Source organism: Girardinichthys multiradiatus, chromosome 11, assembly GCF_021462225.1.
Source record: "Girardinichthys multiradiatus isolate DD_20200921_A chromosome 11, DD_fGirMul_XY1, whole genome shotgun sequence".
NCBI lineage: Eukaryota > Metazoa > Chordata > Actinopteri > Cyprinodontiformes > Goodeidae > Girardinichthys > Girardinichthys multiradiatus.
In genome coordinates, this window is record NC_061804.1 from 23,978,250 (window position 1) to 23,984,692 (window position 6,443).

Consider the following 6,443-nt stretch of genomic DNA (forward strand, 5'->3'; position numbering starts at 1 on the left):
TATTGATCCTTGGTGGATAAAAAAGAATTGATGCATTCAAAACAGACCTAGTGGAAACAAAAGGGGATATGAGAAAACAATGTACATTTTAAAAATATAAAAAGAAAATTATATGGGAATTTTTGTAAATGAAATTGCTCTGATAGAGAAGTAACTAAGTAAATATATTTGTATAGCACATTTCAGCAGCAGGGCAATTCAAAGTGCTTTACATTATAAAAATACAAAATCCTAAAAACCATCAAGTGGATGTTCATGACAGCCATGGGGGGGAAAGTTGTGAATGTGTGTGAATGGGAATGATTGATTTCATTAAAGAGCGTCTTTGAGGAACCTTAAAAGCACTAATAAAGGTCTGATGTTACAATGATCATTTGCCAAACTTTTACCTGAATAAGGTTTCCAGAATTTTTCCAAAATCATCTAAAGATAGCAAAGGTTCTGCCTGAATTGAAATACTGATAAACATAAGAAAGCTCATAGAACTGTCTTTAATTTTGTTGAAATTATTTTACAGAGTAATTCAATTTTATGTGGCCAATGTTTGTCCATTTTGTCTGTCTGTTTTTGTGAAATGTTTGTTTTATGTTCTGTAACAAATTAGGGTATATGTGCATAATAACAATGAAAGCCTATAAGTGCAAGTATGATCCTCAACAGTACCATCATATTAGGTCAATTTGTATGGTGAAACAAAAGGATTTTAACAGATGTTTGGACTTTTTCCAGTCAAGTTCAGAATGATCAATGTAGATTTAAAATTTAACACAAGATGAAATGCTCCTTAGCAAAATTACTGGACAGAATTACTATTCCTGAAATTGAGAAAACTTGAGTTAATTGAAATAAACTTTAGTTACTTGAAATAAATACAAAGTGTAATTAAAAAGGGAAGAGCTATAGATGACTGAAACTGTGCAGGTGTGTTTATAAAACTGGGTGAGACAAATTAAGATTATAAGACATGACATGTTCTTTATTTTTGTGTTCATCAATTTTATTAAGCCTTCTAAATTGATGAGGAGTGAGTTTTTTTTTTAGAACTAATGAAACCTAAACTAAACCAAGTATTATTAAAATAATAGCAGCTAACAGAAATAGTGACTTCGTTTTTAAATATAATGAGGACTTACTGCATTTAATAAGAGGCTAGATTTAGAATAGATGCATTTAAAAAAAACTAAATTAGAATAGATTATTCAGAGCTGTTATAATCTTGCTGATGAATACAAAAAAAAAAATTTGTTATGGAACCAGATAATTAAAAGAGAGCAACGTTATGAAGGCCCAAAAGAAACATTTGCAGGAAAGATCCGATTAAATAATATTTAACCTTGTCTATCGTGACACCATACAGGGTTTTATTAACATCTTGGACAGCACATATTATGTATGGAAAGAAATAAAAATAAATGTATAATTGGTAGCACAATGGAAAATGCAGAGTTATTACTGAAATTATTATATGCTGTGCTGTTACCAGCTAAATTAGTTGATGTTAGGAGTGTGTTCTGTTTGGGGGATATGTTTGTGTTCACTTACTTTCCAGGGTCAGAGTGGCATGGGTGGAGTTTTTCAATCTACACACCTGTCTTGGATCCTGCTGATGAGAGCAGCTGGCATTTAAGCTCCTGGAAGTGGTCCATTCCTTGCTGGATTATTCAGTGACATTGGTACTGAGTGAGACAGCCAACAATTGATCTTTGAGACCTTCTTGAGTAACCTTGTGATTTTTGTGTTTCCTAAGGACACTTGGTGGAGTTTGGAACTCACCTTTTGCTGGATCTTAAGGACTTGTGTATGTGGAATCCTTCTCCTGGAAGCTCTCACCTGGAAGCCAACAATCCTCCGTCCTGCCACTCTCTCTCCCTTGGACCTGGAACACAAACGGACTCCGAAACCTGAAACACTTACCTCCTGGATTTCCTTTGCCTCCTCCTCCGAGCTTACCTCCCTCCCAAGAGCCTGTAAGAAAGAAAGAGACACTCTCTTCATTATACCCACCATTACTCCTGTGGATAGTCCATTTAACATCTTCCTATTCCTTTGCAGGACAAATCAACTTCCATCATTCACTGTAAATAAACATCACTTTAATTTTTCATCATTTCTCTGCTTCATTGTTCTGGTTTTGCATGAACTTGGGTACTCCTCCAGTTAAACCTCAACAGTTGAGGGTAAATGTGAAGGGATTAATTACTAGATGCTCTGAAGGAAAGCCTATATTACCTAAATCAATGTTCCACTGAATTGCAAATGTGAGGCACGTGCAGAGCCATGTCTCAACTGGGGGGATGATTGGCTAAGTGAACAAACAATTAATTACATATGGATTAAATATGGATTTAATAATTACTAAAAATTTACTAAAAAAATGTTCTTGTTTGATATGTACCCCCAAGGAAATCTTTCCTTGCAAAGGCCCAGATGCTATAACAGTGGCAAAAAGGGACAATGTACATTTAGAATTCCAAGAAGGATTTATAGTGATAATGGAACACATTTTGTTAAAGTCATACAAGAATTGGTAAATGTTTCAAGATTGATCTGAAAACACATTGTAACTATCACCCCCAAAGTGTAGGGCTGGTAGAAAGAACAAATGGGACAGTTAAAAGTAAGCTTAGGAAGACAATGGAAGAAACAAAAAGAAATTGGGTTGAATGTTTAGATATAGTAAAACTTAATATGAGGATAACCCCATCAGCTCAGGGTGGATTAACACCTTTTGAAATAATACATGGCAGACCTTATTATATCCCTGATTTACAAAAAGACCTAAAAAATCCACAACAAGATGCGACGTTAGCAGACTACATGAGGAAGACATTACAGTTTAGAGACATACAAAATGCTAATAATTTGCCAAATGATGTTTCTGAAGCCCTACGGGTTCCTGGTGATGTGAAAGAAGGTGACTGGGTGCTGATTAAGACCATTAAGAAGGAAATGTGGTCTGATCCAAAGTGGGAGGGTCCATTCCAAGTGTTACTGACAACTCCTACCGCTGTGAAAATCCAAGAGGGGGCTACTTCTACAAAGTACACTGTAATAGGTGAGCCTGTTAGTCTTTCCACTCAGGCTGGAAATGATGAAGTCTGACTACAAACGGGTTGTCGCCATCTAGTGGAGGCTTCGTCTCAATGTCAGTGAAGGAACCAACGATCTTTCCTAGCCTTTAGGGGTGAGAGAGAGACTAACAGGTAAATCTAGAGGGAAGATGTTGTTGAAACATTTAGTTTTGTTTATCATGTGTGTCCTGATTGTGTTAATATGCCAGACATTTCCACAATTTCATAATCTCCAGAAATTAAAGAGGTGGATACATGAAGATTTCCATGGAATGTATATACAAGATATGAATTACTTGTATGAGACAAACAGCTGGTACCAATATGAAAAATTGTAACCAAGTCCAGAAACATTTCTGGTTGTTATGTATGTACTGAACTTCCTATCTCTTCCAACCAGCCCAGGTTGACAGATAGATCAGTACCAGCGCCAAGAGATGAGTGTTTTATCAGAAACAGTGTTTCTGGTGCCAGTACCAGTTTCCGCGTGGTAATGTAAAATTTTACAACTGTGATGTCACAAAGTTTAAACAGTTTAATGTGACAACCACTATGTTCAATTATGTGGAGCTTCTTGCAGGTTCCAATTTTTCTCATTGTGTCGTAGGCACCGGTTCCATCCCAGTGGGGACTATTCCAATACTTCAACCTTCCCTAAATAGGAGTAAAGAGCGAACTCATCCGTGTGAAGCCACATGATGTTATGATTTGTGGGTGTTTTTGGGTTTTGTTGGTCTGTTTCACAGTTAAGGTTTTTAATCATGTTTCTGTTTATAATTTTCTTAGTCATGCTTTAGTTTTTGTTTTCTAGTTCATGTGTTGTCAAGTTAAGCTTTTGGATCTGGTTATGCTTTTGTTTCATGTTTTTCTGGTTATGTTTCTATTAGTTTGTTTTCTTGAATTCCTGTTTTGCTCCAGTCATGTTTGTTCTCTCCTGTCAATTAAATTTATTTGGTTCACCTGCACCTAGTTAATCTGTCTTGCTTCACCTGGTTCACACTCCATATATACACACCTGTTCTGTTTATTCCTTGCGGAAACATTTCTAATCATGCTCAAGTCTTATTTACTGGATCATGCTCATGTCTAGTTTTTTTTGGATCATGCCAAGCCTGTCTTGCCTGCCAGTTTATTGTTTTGTTCCTGCCTTTTCTATGAGTGAGTTTTTTGTTAATTAAATCCTTTTGCACTTACCGTCATGCTGCCTGCTAGTCTGCATTCTTTGTTCCTCCGTTGCTCAAAGCCTAACAACTGAGGAATTCAAGCATAGATCAACAGGAAATAAGATTTTGCTAAATTTAGGAAAGAACATGCTTAGATTAGAAATTATAGATTATCGACTGGGACTCTTTGTTAATGCAACCACAAAAGCTCTTACAGGACCATCAACAGAAGTGACAGCTCTTCGAGCCGTGGTTTTGCAGAACAGGATGGTTTTGGACCTGCTGACGGCCTCGGTTGGGGGGGTTTGCGCTTTCCTGAACGAGACCTGCTGCACCTACATCCCTGATGAAACCAACAGTGAAGATGGACACACAGTGAGCAATGCTATATGCCAAATTAAATGAAATTAAAAGGGGTATGCAACAGGATGTCCATCCTTGCCGAGGAATCCTTTCTTTGTGGCTTACTTCTGGACAGTGGTGGCAACTGCTTTTGAAAATCATAATCCCTGTCATCGCTGTGTTGTTTGCCTTTTTTACTCTGTGTGTTATTCCCTGTATCAGAGCAATGATATTAAGGATGGTTGGAGGAATTTTTGATATAATGTTGTCCCAGGATTACCAGCTTCTGGACGAGGACCAGAACTATGATGACATTATGGAGGAGAAGTCACTAAACTTAACAATAGTTTAATGTTTAATGAGGTGTATGCATAAAGGTTTTTGGAAGTGTATACATGAATGTGATATTAAACTAATCAATAATAAACTGGAGGGAATTGTTGAAATCATTGTTTAGTTTAAACAAGGTTTATGTTTTAAGTTCTACTCTAGTGAAGATGGTTCCTGTGATTGGTTTTAGTGTGGACAAAGGGTTTGTGGAAAGTTAAGGAATGTGGTCCGGAGTGGATCACTCTCTGGACATGACATGCTTATACCATATATAGGAATGACCACTCTTCTAAGTTGAAATCTCTGTAAGAATTGGCAGAACCGATTCCCGCTTTTTACTTGTAAGAATGTGAGTTGTAAATGAAAGGCTGGTGCAAGGACTTCTTCCTTTGTGAGAAGGAAGTAGCTGTTCTGCAGAGGACTGTCTCTCCCTTGCAAGTCAAACTTACTTGGTTCACCCTGTCTTTAATTACACTTGTCAGTATTTATCAGCTTTTTAACTCTAACACAATTATTGGGTACCAGGATTTGGCAGGTAAAACATGATTTTTTTCATACTCAGTCCGATTAATTTTTATTAATTTAAGGGCAGTTTACAAATGTTGTGCTTCAAGTATCTAATTGAAGGAATTGCTTTTCTTGCATTCTGTTCTCTTTCTGACATATCCTTTATACAATTAGAAGCATTTAGGTGACTTAATAATATCATTTGACAATCTACATTTTTTTTAGAAATGTGCAGTTTAAGTCGAAGTGAAAATGGCTGACCACTAGATAGCTTCATCAAGAGCAGTGGCATTTTTCAGTTTGTAGTCAAAGTCCCAAATTAACAAATTTTTTTATAAAACTAATTTTTTATGTTTCTCAGCCAGGGACTGCAACATTAACATCAAAATCAAGGAATAATACTGGCTGAAAAAAAAGGGTTGAAGATGCTCTCAAGAATATTGCTCTCAAAAGTTTTCACTTCTCAGCTATGCAACTTGTAGGTTGTATTCAGTAGCATGGTCAATGAGTCACTGACTCTCTGCCCCAGGCGGTGGAGCTAGCATGGGCATTTTGAGTAATGAGCTCTGGGGGACAGACCTCCTGAGCAATAAGCTGTTGCTAGCCAAGGGCTAAGCACTGGCAGCCAGGAGGCCAGAGGGCTAGTCTCTGAACAGCCAGCTGAGGCACTGCTGCCCCTAAAAAGCATAGGAAAAAGGGGCTCAGGAACTTTCTGACATGCAAGCTCATCTTGATAATTTTTCCCTGCAAAAGCACTATAACAGACAAATCTTTATATGTTTAATGATAGTATCCAGCTGTGTCTTTGTCAAATTTTCTTGGCTGATATTACTTCCCCTAATGAAGACTGCAGATCCATATGTACTCTGGTATTTTGATGGAATTTAAAATGGCAAAGCATAAACTGAATTTAATTCTGCTGTGGTTTTGCATTAGGTTAGCCAATTAAGCTACACAAAACACATCATTCAAAATAAAGTCTTGTTTTATCTTGCATTACCTTCTCAAAGCTGTAAAGCCCTCAATAGAA

General features: G+C 36.9%; 1 long non-coding RNA gene across 1 annotated transcript; it reads left to right on the forward strand.

Annotated features, from left to right (window-relative positions):
* Positions 1-1,696: 1,696 nt before the first annotated feature.
* LOC124875998 lies at positions 1,697-2,102 on the forward strand. The gene is made up of 2 exons (XR_007040187.1): positions 1,697-1,967; positions 2,053-2,102. It is a non-coding gene; the product is annotated as an uncharacterized LOC124875998 (long non-coding RNA).
* Positions 2,103-6,443: the final 4,341 nt, after the last annotated feature.